Raw genomic sequence first — 18,191 nt, 5'->3', positions numbered from 1 at the left:
AGCAGGAAACCTGCCAAAGAAGTGGTTGGCCCTCTGGATGGTGAGGGAGGGAAAGGAGAGATAAAAGGAGACTTAGAGATGGGAGAGAAATTAAATGAGTTCTTTGCATCTGTCTTCACGGCAGAAGACCTCGGGCAGATACCGCTGCCCGAACGGCTCCTCCTGACCAAGGAATTAAGTCAGATAGAGGTTAAAAGTTAAGATGTTTCAGACCTCATTGATAAATTAAAGATTAATAAGTCACCCAGCCCTGATGGCATCCACCCAAGAGTTATTAAGGAATTGAAGAATTAGGTTGCTGATCTCTTGACTAAAATATGCAACTTGTCCCTCAAAACGGCCATGCGCCAGAAGATTGGAGGTTAGCAAATGTCACACCAATCTTTAAAAAGGGAAGGAGGGGGGACCCAGGAAACTATAGGCCGGTCAGCCTAACATCTATACCAGTTAAGATGGTGGAATGCCTCATCAAAGATAGAATCTCAAAACACATAGATGAACAGGCCTTGCTGAGGGAGAATCAGCATGGCTTCTGTAAGGGTAAATCTTGCCTCACAAATCTTTTAGAATTCTTTGAAAAGGTCAACAAGCATGTGGATGCAGGAGAACCCATGGACATTATATATCTGGACTTTCAGAAGGCGTTCGACACGGTCTCTCACCAAAGGTTATTGAAAAAACTCCACAGTCAGGGAATTAGAGAGCAGGTCCTCTCCTGGATTGAGAACTGGTTGAAGACCAGGAAACAGAGAGTGGGTGTCAATGGGCAATTTTCACAATGCAGAGAGGTGAAAAGTGGTGTGCCCCAAGGATCTGTCCTGGGACCTGTGCTTTTCAACCTGTTCATAAATGACCTGGAGTCAGGGTTGCGCAGTGAGATGGCTAAGTTTGCAGACAACACCAAACTTTTCCGAGTGGTGAAGACCAGAAGTGATTGTGAGGAACTCTAGAAGGATCTCTCCTACTGGCAGAATGGGCAGCAAAATGGAAGATGCGTTTCAACATAAGTAAGTGTAAAGTCATGCACATTGGGGCAAAAAATCAAAACTTCACATCTCAAAAAGGATATAGTGGAAATGGAAAAGGTGCAAAAGAGAGCAACTAAGATGATTACTGGGCTGGGGCACCTTTCTTATGAGGAAAGGCTATGGTGTTTGGGCCTCTTCAGCCTAGAAAAGAGACACCTGAGGGGGGTCATGATTGAGACATACAAAATTATGCATGGGAAGTTCAGTTCAGTAAGACTTTTATTGGCATAAAATACAGAGAAAGAACAAAATAAAACAAAACAAAAATATACAAAGACAACACAACATAAACATAAACAAATTATGCATGGGAAGGATAAAGTGGATAGAGAGATGCTCTTTACACTCTCATATAACACCAGAAGCAGGGGACATCCAGTAAAATTGAGTGTTGGGAGAGTTAGGAGAGACAAAAGAAAATATTTCTTTACTCAGCTTGTGGTTAGTCTGTGGAACTCCTTGCCACAGGATGTGGTGATGGTATCTAACCTGGATGCCTTTAAAAGGGGATTGGACAAGTTTCTGGAGGAAAAATTCATTACGAGTTACAAGCAATGATGTGTATGTGCAACCTCCTGATTTTAGAAATGGGCTATGTCAGAATGCCAATGCAAGGGAAGGCACCAGGATGCAGGTCTCTTGTTATCTGGTATGTTCCCTGGGTCATTTGGTGGGCCACTGTGAGATACAGGAAGTATCTGTAGACTAGATGGGCCTATGGCCTGATCCAGTGGGGCTGTTCTTTTGTTCTTATGTGCTTAATATGTTTTGTAAGATTATAATAGCAACCCAAAATGAACCTATTGATGAAAATAGATGCATCCAAGAGCATTTCCATCTCAGCCTTCAAGGTCCAATATCCCAGACAGAACAGGGAAGGGGAAAAAAATATCTCATTTTGTGTATGTGTGTGAATCCTGCTGGAGCTGTATGCATGTGAATTCTTAGCCAGAATTGGAATTAGCCGAGCTAAAGGTGCAATCCTAAATAGGCCTACTCAGAAGTAAATATTGTGTTCAGTAGGACTTAGGATGCAATTCAAACCTGCGCCGGAGCAGGCAAGCCAGGAGGCTTGCGCTGCATCCAACGCAGGTTCTTTGGCTGCAGCGGCTCAGCCAGAGGCAAGGGGAAGCTCTTCCCCTTACCCCTGGGTAAGGTCTGCTCGCCCCAATGGGTCTCCTCAGACCTGCGCCACCTCTGGAGGTGAGTCTGAGGTGAGTAGAGCGACTTGAAGCCGCTCCGTTCTCCCTGGGGACGGGGGTTGGTATCCGGCATAACCGCCGGGTCCCAGCCCCGCCCCCGGCTCCCCGCATGCCCACCCCTGGGGCCACCCATTGCCCGTCCTCCCCCCACCCAGAAACCACCCCTCCCACCTCCTCCATGCCGCAGGCGCGCTGACACAAGCGGTGGGGAGGAAGCCGCCGTGGAGGCTTCTGCTGGCCTCCGTGTGTCAGTGCATCTAGATGTGCCGACACAGCTTCCTCCCACGGAGGTGCAAATGTGCTTTACGGCCCGTTTGTGACCCTCCCAGGGCACCTATGCCGGCATAAGTGCCAGTTAGGATTGCGCCCTTAGTCCCAGGTATTTGTGCCTAGGTTTGTGCTGTAAATTACCTGAAAGGCTAAACCAGGTTACTGGCTCAGAGTGGGGGGGGGGGGGGGGAATGAATGCATTAAATAGATTTCATTCTATGAACAGATTTTGCTAATAGCAATGTAGCAGAAAAGCCTAATGCAGTGATTTATTTTACCGAAGTTTCACATGGCAAGCTGTTCCTTTTGAATTAAAGGACTGTGAAACTGCAGGAAGTGTAGGTAGAGACTGAAAGGAAAATGCCTCCCTCCCATTTGAACTGTAGGTAAAGCAGATGGTGAACCAATTTATGGGGATTATAAAGCAGGAACTAATCCTTTCTTAAGCGGTGGATCAATACTTCCTCCGTGAAGTAACTTATTTATTTTAATATCAACGTTAAATTTGAAATGAGTTTGCCAGCAGGTGGCAGTATATAGCAAACATGCCTGGCTGTTTGGCTATTGACCGTCTTTAAGTTTTTGGTTTTTTGATGAATTGTTGTGTCTTCCACCTATCTAGTTGCCCTCAGTCTGGCCTGTGCAAAGCATATCTTTCAATAGATGTGAAGCAAGTACAGCAGGGTGTTATATGACATCCTTTAGGGGTGATTTTATTTTTGTTCTCATATATATATAAATACATATACATATTCTCTCCTCCTTTTGAATATATTCAAAAAGCAGAATATATTTAGCAAAAGGTATATGGAAATCAATGAAGAAAGCATAAAATGCAGAGACCACTCAATGCAAGTATTCAAGTCAATACTTTGCCTGCACTGAGCAAGTGTTTGGACTAGGTGACCTCCAATATACCTTCCAACATTCTCTGATCATATGAATATTGACCATTACATATTTGACATTCTAATGGAGCATAATTCTGGATATACAAGTAAAAATAAATACACACACACACACACACACACACACACACACACACACACACACACGTTTCATACAAATCTTTTATGGCAGAAGGACACAAGAGCCAATTTTTACTTAAGGCTCTAATATTGAGGATGTTATGGGTAAGAAAGCCAAAACAAGTTTGATGGGATTAATCCATGGTGAGACTAATTGCTTTCCTAGCTGGGGTATAAATCCATAGTTCTGGTCTTCTTAGGCCACAGAAAAATACCATTTCTCTAGGACTGAGATTTATATCCTGTCCAATCCTCAAGGGCTCTGTGTGGGCAACAACCTTTAGAAAACAGATTTCAAAAAGATCAATAAGCTTAGCAGGTATAAATATGAAAGCAGACTGTTAAAAGTAAACACTTGCATATTCCTGGTTATGAAAGCTGTTTCCAGATCAAAAAGATTTTGTGTTGGATTGGTACAGTATGATGTGTGCTTCATTGCCCGCACCACAGTGCCCCCTGCATACCCTAAAAAGCCATGTCTGAGGGTGGGAGGCAGGGATGGCATCAGAGGTTGGCCCAAGTGAGCCCTGGCTGAGTACCCATGCTCATTAGAGAGCCTGCATGGAGCCTGACCCCCCACATCTCAAAGGACTGATAGAAGCAGTGGTATGAATTGGCCAGGACAGTGGTATGAGTTGCCTGTGGCAGCTGCTCTTGGCACTCCATCTATAAAAGAGAGCAACTTCCTCGCTGCAGAGCTTTGAGAGGGTGCTCTCACTGGCTAATGGGGTGGAAGGGTTGCCATCAATAATTGCTGGGAAACTGGTAGGGGGAGCAGCAGTGCAAGGCTTTACCCAAAGCCTTCAGTAACCTGCTGCAGGAGGAAGAAAAGGAGGAAACCTCTAATCAGGTTAGATTATTGATGAAAGCCCAATGTGTTTTGGCATATTGCCTTCTTTTGGGGCACTAAAGAAACAGACAAAGGAAAATAGGGACTATACATACTCTTAAAACACATGAGTCAAAATAAACAACAGATCCAAATGATGATGGTAGTGGTGAAAATGGTGTAACCTCTGTTCTACTATAAGAGTTTAAAGTGAAGCTTCACGAAAAACACTTATAACACAACTTACTTGCAAAACCCACTTGGGCTTGTCTAATTGTCAAGAGATCATTAAGGCCTCAGTATATTGACCCTTGTTGTTCCAAGTTGTACCTCGGAGCTATCCGTGGTGCTGCAACTCTGAGCAACCTGGCTGCCTTACACTCTGATAGACACTCCTTTGTGGCTTCCAGTTTATGGTTCAGACATGACACTGACCTTCCTGAAATGAAGACAAGCGGAACCTCTCAAAAGTGTAGCATGTGGTGTCTAGAGTAGTGCTTGCATGGGGGTTAGTGAAAGGCATCTTCTCCCAACCTTGCATGCTTATTGAAGCTTAAACTATCTGTAAGGAATACTACACATAACGCTTTGTTGGTTTAGTTAATAATGCCCACTCAGTTTTGCCTATATTTGCCAATTGCTATTCTTCAGTTCGCTTGTAGAAACTTATGAAACACCTAGCATTCATTCAGTTCAAGTGATGCTGTTGCATGGTGGGGAACTTTGCCCTCAGTTATGGCTTATGGTTGCCATGGGAAATAAAAAGGATCTTTTGTCATTCCATTGTCTTAGAGATTTTGTGCATTTGTGGAAACAAGAACTGCTGGTTCTAATTAGCTTGCATTTCCTTGCCAGTGGAGCATGAAAAAACCCCTAAATTTGGTGGAGCAGAAGATGCAGTCAGTGTCCCCAAACCCTTTTGCCTGAAGTCATTCCCTTGCTCTCATTATTCCACTGGAATTACCATGAGAGAGAGAGAGAGAGAGAGAGAGAGAGATAGAGAGAGAGAGAGATTTGGTGTGTTTTGGGTCTGCTTCAGAAGCCCCGCCCTTATAGAGTGGTAGAGGCATTGCAACATGTGGCAGAGTCCTCAAACCCTAAGCTACTATCTACCTTATATTGTGTGGCCAAAACTCTGAAAATGAGGTGTGTAGAATGACTTATCTGCCAACGTGGAGTTTTGTTTGTCTTGTAAACTGGAGTGATGTTAAGTACTACAAAATTAGACTTGGGATTTTTCCAAGGGACAAAGGGGGTCAAAGAAGGAAAACTTACTACAACATAGCCAATTAAAAAACAGCACAGCACATGCTCACCTCTGTCGGCTTGGTAGTGATAAATTATTTATGCCCCCATAATTGCATTTGATATATGTGCAACCCCTGATGAAATATATAACCTTGTCTAACAGCAAAACAAATGACACTTAAAGTAAAGCAATAACTTTGAGGGTTATTTTGTGACTAATTGATGCAAATGCTGACTGTTTGGTAATTTGTTATCTGAAAAAACAGCAGGTTGTCAATAAACATATTAAGCAATGCAAATGATCCCTGGGAAAATGCAGGGCGCTCATCTCACATTGAGATGCAAGGCCTTGTGATGATTGTCCTTCCCCAGTGAGCCAAATTGTCTGTTTGGACATGTGAAAAGCAGAGAGATACGTCACAAGTTATGTCATATTTCTGAAATCAACAGTTGTAAGCCATGATGTGCCACCTGGGAATGTCAACACACCAATGACATCGTTGATTACAATGGCCTGCTTTTCAACATCCAATGTGTAGCTGATGTCCAACCAACCCATGGCACTCTGGGAAATGTTTGTATTCAGGATTAGCATATAGCAAAGATAAAACCAAACTCAAAGCCCAGTCCTATTCCTCACCATTGACAATGATGCAGCTGTGCCAAGGAAGCACACACATTCAATGGTGGTGGTGGGCAATCAGAAGGACTGGGAAAGGTGAGGAAATATATTTTTCTTTACTCTCCATAGGCTTCAAGATGGCCTATGGGTCTCCTTGGACCTATGACAGCTATATAGCTGGCATATGACCCAATCCTATCCAACTTAGGGCAGGAGGTCTGGTCTAGAGGGTAGAGCCTCCATTTGCCTGAAGATAACATCCGAAGGTCGCCAGTTCGAGGCCACCGGCACCGTGCGACCTTGAAGCAGCTGACAAGCTGAGCCGAGTTATTCCATCTGCTCTGAGCATGGGAGGATGGAGGCCAGAATGTGAAACCAGATCAAAAAAGTAACTCCTGAATGTTGTGGTTCTTGTAAGATAGAACATTCTTTCAAATTGTAAAAATCCCTATGGGGATTTAATAAGCCTGCCTATGTAAACCGCCTTGAATAAAGTCTTGAATAAAGACCAAGAAAGGCGGTATATAAATACCTGTATTATTATTATTATTATTATTATTATTATTATTATTATTATTATTATTATTATTATTATTATTATTATTATTATTATTATTATTATTATTATTAACTTTCCAATGCAGGTACATCCGTGCCAATGGGGCATATGTTGCATTCTGCTGTGACAAGGCAGACAGGGAGGTCTCCTCAAGATAAGGGAATGTTTGTTCCCTTACCTTGGGGATGAATTGTGGCTGCGTCAGTGCTGGAAAGTAGGATAGGATTGGGCTCATAATGTCCTACCTCAACCCAGATTTATAGCTGGCATAAATCTAAGGAGTAAAAATGGGAGGGGAAAAGAGAGGATAGGATCCTGGCACATGCCCACTGCGTTTTCCCTCCTTGCACATGACAAGACCTTACCACCAGTTTACTGGCACTGGCAGAGCCCCTACTGCTCGTTTATGTTGCTGTGCTTGCTGCCCATTTACTGCCCATTTAGACAGCAGCCCAGAAACACCAGAAACACATGGCAGCCTGGCTTTCATGCTGCTGCAAGTTCTGGCAATGCAAGATCCCCATAGGATTAGGCCATTAGAACTTTACTTCTAAGGACTTGGTACTATTCTTCCCCATGTCAATTGTGCTCAGTTTCTGGGAAGGGCAACACTGGCATGGGAAATAGCATTTATCCCATTTTGCCTGGCACTTCTTCCATCATATCTATGGCACAGGAAAGAGCAGTACTGCAGCAGGATCTATGTCATGAAGATAAGTGTCTCTTGTGAGAAGGGTCCAAAGATGGTACTTCTGTTTTCTTCTGGGTTGAGGTAGGAGATTTGGCAGATTGACTACATCTTGCAGATCCATCAACCATTTCTGATAGTAGTTTTGGACCCTAGCAGCAGCTGTCTTCTCTGAGGAGGCTTTTTCCATCTGTGTGAATAACTGTATGTACAGACCAACAACTGTGTACACTACACATAGATTATATGCACATTGAAAGTAACTGGTGGACATCTCTTCAAAGCCCTCTCCTGAAAGTGAGAAGAGTCTCTGTAAACTCAGGATGGCTATTTACTCAACTGCAGAACATTTTTTTTTTGTCAGCAGAAAAGGCTAGCCACTCCAAGCAACATAGCATATGATTTTGTTCCCCTCGTTGCATACCTGAGCAAAGTTTCAAGCTCCTATATTCTTCCGCTGATAGCAGAGATCAGATCCCTGTGGTGACATCTCGCCAGTGCATTTTGCTTTGGAAATCAGCTGAATCTTGCTGGAGAAGCAAAGCTATATCATAATGCTGGATAATTGCATGATACCTATGGCAGGAACTTCTCTCTTGAAGGCAGTCACGAAGGATAATTTTTGAACTTCATGGTTCAGCTTTAAGGAGCAGTGTAACTTTACTGTCAGACTGAATACTTGGTTGATTGCTTCTAAAAGCTGACCTGCCTTCTCCCTTTCATTGTATCTTTTCTGTTTTCCTCTTGTATGGAGTAGTTTATTGTTTACACTTAGTAAATTATGGAGTATCCTCCATTGTTATATACGTATTTCCAATGACAATTTCTAATGCATTGCTGGTAGAGTATGGTGTTATTTTTAGCCGCTGTGTTGAATGAAAAGACAAGATTTGCACTTAATGATAATACTTGACATTTTGATTATAGGTCGAGATATGATTTTTCAGTGATAATGAAATAAAAACACGTAGCACTGCTTTCCGCACTTCTCATTTTTGTTAAACAACAACAAAAAATCCCTTGAAATCTGAAAAAAAATAAACTGAGAAATCTGCAAAATAAATAAATAAAAAATGGACCGGGGGGTGCATGGGTAATAACAGGCAGCCTAATCCCATGCTGCCTGGAGCGCAGGGCTGCTGCGTCGCTGAAAATAGCTGCCACAGAATTCTGAGCGCTAACCAGCACCAGCAACCCCTTGGGGGAAGGGGACTTTTGTCCTCTTCCCCCAGGTAAGGCACGCAGTTCTGCAATGGGGTTACTATTTATATGGCAACCCTTGGGTTGCTGTAGAATCAAGAGCCTTCATGTCAGGCCACCGGCCCGTCACGAAGGCTCAGGATCCAGGGGACAGGCGCTCCACCAGTCCTGCCTCTCTACTGCCCTGCTCCCTCCCCCCAGCACACTTCGTCCCCACACTCTCCCCACCCTCCCTCCACCTTCCCCAGCTCTGGAGTGCCTCCTCCCACCTCCCCTCCGCCCCCACCTACCTTTCCACACCTGGTGGTTTGGGTGACTGCCAAGTGGCAGAGCACCAGCTTTCCATTGGCACTAGCCCAGCGCCAGCTGGCACTGGGCTAGCTCTGGTGCGCCACTGGCACTAAGGGCTCACAAATGTGCCTTATGACATGTTTGCGAAAGTGCGCACCGGTGGTAAGCCAGTGCGCACTGTTTAGGATTGGGCCCTTTGGCTGTATCTGCTGACGCTATACCACTCATATCACTTAGCTAGTACACTTCTAAAGCAATTATAATTTATCATTATAATTTATAAAAACGTGCCCTTGGAATAAAAATACATAACACTGCTTTCTGCGCTTTTTCTCCTTGGGAAAAAATTAATCTCGAGGATAATACTTAATATCTACATCGGAGTATTTAAAGCATATCATTTTTCAGAAATCTTTGACAACAGTCTTATAAGGTAGGTTAAGATTATTGCCATCATATTACAGGCTGAAAGATGGTGGTTTGCTGAAGGCAACCTTACAAACTTACAGTAGTGATGAAAACTGAACATTTTGGTAAACAGACCAGTTTCATAGAAGCACCCTTGATTCTACACTAGCTTTCAGAATTGGAAGACATGTTGAAGACCTGCACAGTGCACTTATGAATCAGCATTTCTTCTTGGCATGTGGGGTCTGACCTTAAATTATTAACAGTATTTATATACCGCTTTTCAACTAAAAGTTCACAAAGCGGTTTACAGAGAAAAATCAAATAACCAAATGGCTCCCTGTCCCAAAAGGGCTCACAATCTAAAAATATGCAAAGGAATACCAGCAGACAGCCACTAGAACAGACAGTAGAATAAATGTAGAATATGTTTCATCCCAAACCTGCAATTCCTGCAGAATAGGTGTTGAATGCAGAACGGTACTGCTTGCATGGTCATAGTTTTGTTGACAATGATATTTGAGTCTGGAAATAATTTTTTCCTTGGTCAGATTGGTGGTTGTTTAGGAGCAAACTGGATGGGGTGGCTTCCCTTCCCCAGTGGTAGGCCTCTGGAACTTGTAAACCAGCAAACCAAACACTAACCCACTAGCCATGTACATCAGCCCACTAGGAACTTAAGAAATTTGGAGTGGATTGTTTTCAGACTGCATCCATCCTTACCGTTTATGTGGCTTTATGATTCTGTGCAAACCTTCGAGCAATGAATGCAAACCATCTGGATCAAAGTAATTGCTGGAAATGCAATCAAGAACTGTGGCAGCATTTTCCTGTAGACACTTTCTGGAATCCAATATTCACTTGGTAAAGTATCTTAATAGCCCAATAACAAAACAACTCTTTGTTAGCTGCATAATCAGGCCTACATTAGACAGCTCTTTTGTACAATTGCTTTCTGCTATGATTTGCTGTCATTTACCCCTTCTGATCTTGAATTAGAAATATTAGAACCGAGTGCTTGCCCATCAGAATTCCAATTTTGGTATTGGAGCTTCTGAGGTTCACAGTTTCTGTAAAGATGCCTCTCCCTGGTTATGGTCCACGCTAATCATAAATAAAGCAAACAAGACTGTTTATTTGTAATGAGGTTGTCAAGAGTGGGAATCCATGAAGCAAACAATAAAAGGTAATGACTCAGATTGTACTAGTGTGTTTAGAAACAAGGAACTCAGTTAACATACAGTATAGCACAGTCCAAATTTGTTCTTATGTAAAATGAAATCTAATTTTATAGACTAATCAAATACTGACTTCACCATATGGAGGGTCCTTGGACAAGACACCCTTTAAACTATGGAGCTGGGATTCTCCCACAGCACACCAACTCCTCCTCCTACAAGCCCTTTTTCAACTGAGGGTGGACAAAGGATGAGTGAATGGTGGTAGTGCCTCTTTGCCATTGCCTCTTACTTGCTCACCTGAGAAACTTTACCACAACGCTATTAAGGCTGCTGTTCATCTCTTGATCATCGCTTGCTTGCCTGCCGTCCAACATGGTTTGGGAGAGGGCAACTGAGCAAAAGAGTGATTCTTCAGTTAGTGAGTGAATAACCTAGAAGCCCTCTAGTTTTAGCACTTGAAGGATAAAAGTAACTACTAGCTTGATGTTTGGAGGAACAAGATGAAGTGAACAAGCCAGAGGTTTTGGCCTTGATTGATTCTGAGTGTCATGGTTAGCAAACAAAAAAGCACCATGAAGAAGGGATGGGGGCCACAGCTCCATGGTAGAGCAGAAGGTGTGCATGCAGAAGATTCCTGGTGTCACCAGATAGAGCTGAGAGACTTCTAGAGTGTTTGAAACCACTGCTATCACACAGCGTAGACAATATGGACCTAGTCTCACTATGGATCTGACTGCAAACTTTGATGCAACAGTGTAGCTGGGGATGGGGTGAACAGTAAGTACTGCAGGTGCTACAGTTTGGCTCCTCTCACTTGCCATCAGAGCCATTCCAGAATGGTTCTGATGGTGAGTGGGAGGTGCTGATTACACAGCATGTTGTCGCACCTGTAGTACTTACCATTCCCCCCCCCACACTATGCTACTGCTTTGGTGAGGGATATGAGAAGAAAAGGAGCCAGACTTATGCAGTCTGGGGTCCCTAAATTTTCCTTAACACCCTACCTGGCTTAAATAAATATAGATTCTATTATTTAGATTTCGTTTTGGTGCTTTTTTGGGGGGGGGGATGTTTGGTTTCATTAAGCATTAGAACTGAAATGGTGAGCTATTGCCTGATCCTGAAATAACCTTGGATTTAATATAAGGTGTGACTTCAACATCCTTGCAAGCTGGACTGTAGTTAATACTTCTGTTTTCTGTAGGGTTTTTTCTTCAAAAAGCTGGGTGGATGAACTGCTATTAATTCTAGATTCTTTTGCTCAATTACACTTTTTATCACACAGTTCAAGAAGCAGGCAAGACTCAATGTTTTTTATCCCAAGCTCAACTCACCGTCACATTGAATTACCTTCAGTTTCGCTACACTTTTAACGACATTTGCTATTGACTTTTGTTGTAAATGGCATTATTTTTTTTTAAGGTGCACTTTATACAGCTGCCATTATTGGGGTTACTGTTACCTGGTGCCACTATTAAGAATTTGGATGGCTGTTAAAACAGCCAAACATGCATTTGAAATGTTGTACTCGTATTTGGATCATCTTTTTATTGCAGTGGTATGTGGTGTTTATTTTCTAAAACAGATGCTGAAACCTCGCTGAAGTCAAGGGGCAGAAACTAGACGTTACACAGGACATAGTTTTCATTGATATTTTATTCTTCTAAAAGCAACTGTGAGGCCCCAGTCCTAGGACTGAGATCATGGTTCAGGGAGAGCCTTTGGAGCTCAAATCACAATTAGTCCCAGGCAACCCAATCCTGAGCTGCTCAGCACATAGGGCTGCAGCGGTGCCGAAAATGGCTGCCACTGCATCCGGCGTGCCCCAAGCAGCCGCCATCGCCTCCTCGGGAGAAGGAGACTTTTCTTCCCTTTCCCTGGGTAAAGTGAGTAGCCCCGCAATGGTACTACTCAATTCTAAAACAACTGAAGGGTCAGTGTAGTACTCAGCGCCTCCGTCTCAGACAGTGAGCCCAACATGGAGGCTCAGGATCCGATGAAATGAAGCTCCACTGGTCCCGCCTCCCTCCCACCTCACTCCCTCCTCCCGGCACACCTCCTTCCTGCCCTCCCTCCGCCTCCCCCCACCCTGGAACGCCTCCTCCCCCCTCCTGGGCCCCCACCTACCTCTCTGCTGCCCAGCATTCTGCATGACTGCTGAGCTCCGGTTCTCCACTGGCACTGGCCAGTGCTAGGCTAGCACCAGCACTCCACCCATCCTAGGACTTTACGAGGTTTTCATTATCCAGCGTGCACTGGTTAAGATTGGGCCCTGAATCTACTCCTGGCCGAGGACGGGAAACTAATACAGGCAGAATGGGTGCCTGCAGATTTTTCTCTTTACAGCTAACAGCAGCTCCAGGGGGGTAATCAAAACCTGGGCTGTGACATCAGCAACACCTGCACAATGCAATGCTCATCTAAGCCCCATCTAGAGCCAAAATGTGTTCTATGGAACTAGTTGCCTCAATGAAAGCACCTTCAAGTTCTACAATTTTAAACTGAACCTTACATTGTTTTAAGAAAAATTTCCCCTGAATTCTCCTGGATCATACTGGGACTGGTATAAAGAAGAGTCAGCACTGCACTTCAGCATTAGGATGAAGCTTTGTTGTTGTTGGCAACCTTCAGTCCCAAAAGACTATGGTATCGCGCTCTGAAAGGTGGTTCTGGAACAGCGTCTAGTGTGACTGAAAAGGCCGATTTGGGAGTGACAATCCCCTCCACACTGGGAGCAAGTGCAGTCTGTCCCTGGTCTGTCTCTCTGGCTATGGGCCTTCCTTCTTTGCCTCTTTGCCTCAGACTGTTGGCCAAGTGTCTCTTCAAACTGGGAAAGGCCATGCTGCACAGCCTGCCTCCAAGTGGGCCACTCAGAGGCCAGGGTTTCCCACCTGTTGAGGTCCACTCCTAAGGCCTTCAGATCCCTCTTGCAGATGTCCTTGTATTGCAGCTGTGGTGTACCTGTAGGGCGCTTTCCTGGCACGAGTTTTCCATAAAGGAGATCCTTTGGGATCCTGCACATCCTGAACCATTGCACATCCTGAACCATTGCACTGATCCTGATGCATTGCTGTAGCATCAAGCAGTAAGTTTCCCGCTGGTGGCTGGTGAGGCTTTTTGGGGTGGGAGAAGGAGGAGGGAAGGTGGGGAGGGGGTGAAATGGAAGAATGGGGGGGGATGGAAGGAGGGTGGATCACGGAACAGACTGAGTCTGGGAGGAGGGTGGAAATAGTGGCAGACTCTGCTGCTGAATACAATGCTCCCTCCTGAGCCAAAAAAATCCAACAAGGTCTCCTTGCTTCTGCATCCACTCAATAGCAGGTGCAGACCCAAGGAGACCTATTGGGATCATCATTGCTCGACACTGGGTAAGGGAAAATTTGTTACTTTACCCTGAGGAGTACTCTGGTTGCTTCCCTGGCACCGTAGGATACAGTGGTAGCCATTTTGGCTCTGCTGTAGCTACGGAAGCATATCCAGTGCTTCCAGTGCTGGTGCTGCCATGCCAGTGGGGTGTGCGCTGCATTCTTTGATGGGGAGGCAGTCACAGAGCTCTCCTCAAGGTAAGGAAACATTGCGGCTGCACTGGTGCTGGGAAGTGGGATAGGATTGGGCCCTAAGTCGGGTAAGCTGGCTGAGGCTGGCAGTAACAGGCAGACTCCACGGCATGATCAGAAGATACACAATGTGACAACTTTGCTGAATCTAAACTGCTTTAAGTCTGGTTGGTGCTTGGATGGAAGAGCACCTAGAAGCCTATGTGTGATGTTGCCCAGAGTTTCATCATGGAAGAAAGGTAAACTTTATACATACAATTACAGAAATGGTCAATCTGTTATATTTCTTCTGTCCAAGCAACAGTAGATATAGATGAGGTGGTAGGTGACCTGCTGGTTCCATGCTTCTGCACCATAGTCTATTTTTGCCATCATTGGCCTAAAGTGAAACTAAAGAGTTTTCTCATCTATGAAGCTGATGCCATTCAGTAGAGCATGCTTACAGCCTTAGTAAGGAAAGGCAGGGAACTGCTGGACAAAATAGTTTTGTCACACTGTCGATCTTAATTATATACATTGTATTCCTCTGACCCTGAATACGATTTGTGGAGCATAATTTTGTTGCTATAAAAACTTGATGGTAAACAGTAGCCCAGGTCATTGAAGCCGGATGGCAAATGTTTTCAAAGTTTGTGCAGGGCAAAAAATAAACTATCAAAGACCTAATTCACAACCTGTCCTTCCTGATACTCAGAGAGCTGTCTGGCTTCATGTGTTCAGAGGACCAAGCATAAAGTTTTCTCAAATGGTCTGGACCAGTCAACTCTATTTCTCCCAACCTCCCTTTCAACAATCCATGTCAGTTGAACAGTGGTGACCATGCCCCATAAATGCTTCTTTTGCTGAGTGGCAAGAGAAAGGAATGAGACAGAGAAGAGGAAAAAGTAGATCAGTTCAGCTTTCTTTTGGAAGCAGCACTTGATCCTCCTGGCAGGTAGGCATGGAACCTAGGACTCTGCAACCTGCAACAGGATGAACAGAGACCCTCAGGCTGCTTTGCTAATACTTGGTGCCCTGCTATTTTCCAACATGGTAGGAGCCTTCACACTTTGCCCTTCATGTGCAGAGCAAGATCGCTCTGTCAAGTTTGTTTGTTTTTTCCCTTAGTAGGACGCAAAGAAGATATATGAATTAGGGTGCAATCCTAACCCTTTATGTCAGTGCTTTCCAGCACTGACATAAGGGCAATGCAGCTCTGAGGTAAGGGAACAAACATTCCGTTACTTTGAGGAGGCCTCTGTGAGTGACACCCAACTTCAGGATGCAGCACATGTCCCTTTGGCACCGCTATGCCAGTGCTGGAAAGCACTGGCATAAGGGGTTAGGATTGCGGCCTTAGGCTAAGGAACATCTTATTTGGGATGCTGCTTTGTATAAATTGGGTAAAGGAAATACAAAATCAAGTCAATTAACTGTGCCATGTGACCAATTAATCACAGTTTTTAAAAGCAGTGGTAGTATGATTGATTAATTAAATAAAAATATTTATTTTTTATTATAAATAACAACATAAATTAATAACATATATTATAATAAAGCATATTTTATTATCAGTAGTATTTTTATTATCAATAACATTAAAGCCATGACCTTGGACCAACTGAATGTGTTGAATTAACTGAGGGTTTTCACATCACAGGAATAAGAAATACCCTCCTATTTAACAAGTTTGAAAATATTGGGTACACTGTTGTTCCCAAGATGCTGATAAACCTAGCTACAAAACTGAGATGTATGGAATAACTGATTTGCTTGGGTCTTATTAGTCTATGCCTACACTCATACACAAAGGGACATAAAGAAACATGTTCCTGTTATTATGACAGAGCTGCAAGTGGACAATGCCAACCCAACCCAAATATCATTTGGAAGTACAAGAGGAGTTATTTACAGGCCACCACCAGATCAGCAGAATGGCTGAAACACATTTTAAAGTCCAGAAATGTGTGGCTCACTGTTCAAATATGCAAGACTCACCTATGGGCTATAGAACCAGTGGTAGAATGCTGCACAGGAAATTCCTGTGCAGCGTTCTACCACTGGTTTTATAGCCCATCAGTGAGTCAGGAATACAAGCTCCCATATTCCTGCATTCCTGCATTCCTGTATTCTCATCAGGAACACAAGCTCCCATTATTCTCAAGTATGGGATTCTTCAGAACACGAGTTGTGATAGCTGAAGAACTAAAAAAAGTCATTGGCCTGATGAACAGGGCAACTGGAGTGTACCAAAGCATCCAGATGGATTCTAAATAGTGGGGTTCTTCAGCCATTATCCTAACTAAGTGGTACCTACTTTTCCACAAGTACTGCATGCACAACTGAGTAAATGTTTAAATGACGGGCAGTCACATGGGCAGGAACTAACATCATGTATCTTTCCCACAGACTCAGCACCCTACCCCATGACTCAGTGCTGAGTCCATAGACAGGACCTGCATAGCTCCTGCTTAAATGATTGGCCATGCTATCCCAGCTGCATGGAAGTCACAACTTTTATGTCTAGAGTTGCACTTAAAGAGCACCATTGTTACAAGTGGGAGTACTGAAACAAGGTGGTCAGAAGCAGCAGTAAGCAAGAAAGACCAATGCACAGAACAGCAGGTGTCAGTTTCAATATTGGGAGGAAGCGATTGGAAATCTAATGACCATACATCCCATCAGCTGCTCTGAGCTGATCCATTGTGTGTCTGTGCAGACCAATTGTGGAATTGATCTTCAAGAAATAAGCTAGTGGGGCACAGTTTAGCTCAAGACAGAAAAACATGCTTTCAGCCCAGTTTTATTCTTCAGCATGTTGTGATTTTCAATTGTAACAATGAGAAACAGATTAATAGAAATACTTAAAAACGGAATTACTAAACTGTGCAGTGACGTGACAACATTTTATCTATTATAGGGTGCTGGATTGAGAGGTGGTGTCATTATGCCAGGAAGGAAATGGTTTTTTGCACTTCCCTGATCTTGGAACAAGCCTCAGGCTTGATCTGGCTTTAGTGGAAATGAGAACCTTCCCTGGATGATTGCAAACTGCAGCAACATGTAGCAATCTCCAAATAGGAAGCATGTAAAGGTATCCATATCTGATCGACTGAAGCAAATTGCTAGAGCAGAAGAAATATAAAAAAATGTTTGTGTGATTCTTGTGAATGAATCCAATATTAACTCTGACCGAAAAAGGGCTTTGCAAAATATTGTTCTTCAGACATTGACTGCCCAGTCCTATCCCCCACCATTGGCCCTGAGGCTGCTGTGGTGGCAAAGTGCATTCTGCATCCAATGGTGGGGAGGGGCAACTGGACAACCTGCACGAGGTAAGTAAAAATAGTTTTACTAACTCTCTGGTAGGCTACCCAAACCCCTATGGGTATCCTCAGCATATGCCAGGCATATGCCAGCCATGAGGAGAGAAAAAGGGTGAGGTGGCCCAGGAAAGGGGATAGGATCCTGGAGCATGCCGAGATCCAGTCCTCTTCCCTGCCCATGGCACGCTTCTGTCACCAACTTACCAGTGCCAACGGAGGCCTCAGTTTTACACACTGTGCCACTGTACATTTGTTGAAGTGGCCCAGAAGCATGTGGCAAGGGCCCGGCTTTCATGCCATAAAAGGTTTTGCACTGCTGGAATGCTAATTGGACGTATGCATCCATTCTTTTTGCGTCCCAGACATTTGCATCTCAATATATGTATATTTATATTAGATGTACTTTTTTATTTTTAAAACGCAAAGGTAGGGTTAGGGCTGGGATATATTACATGGGGTTTATTACCCCATGTGAATGTCCACAGATGCCAATAACAGAGACACATTTGACACATTTGACCAGCTCACAATAGTCCAGGACACAAATACCCTAGTGCCATAGTGATCACTTAGTTTAGGCATGTTCTCTTTGAGCTTCCCCTTATTGTCATTTCCAGCTGGAACTAAACAAAGCACAACAGTGATCCTCTGGTCATGGTCACTGGAATGGGTTGGGATCACTTGGTCTGGTGTAAGAAGTGGTATATGAAAAGTGAGTAGATAGTGTCATCGCTTTTCCACTAATGACATCTACAATTCATTTCTGCCTTATCTT

Source organism: Tiliqua scincoides, chromosome 3 (assembly GCF_035046505.1).
Source record: "Tiliqua scincoides isolate rTilSci1 chromosome 3, rTilSci1.hap2, whole genome shotgun sequence".
Taxonomy (NCBI): domain Eukaryota; kingdom Metazoa; phylum Chordata; class Lepidosauria; order Squamata; family Scincidae; genus Tiliqua; species Tiliqua scincoides.
This window is presented reverse-complemented; position numbering follows the sequence as displayed.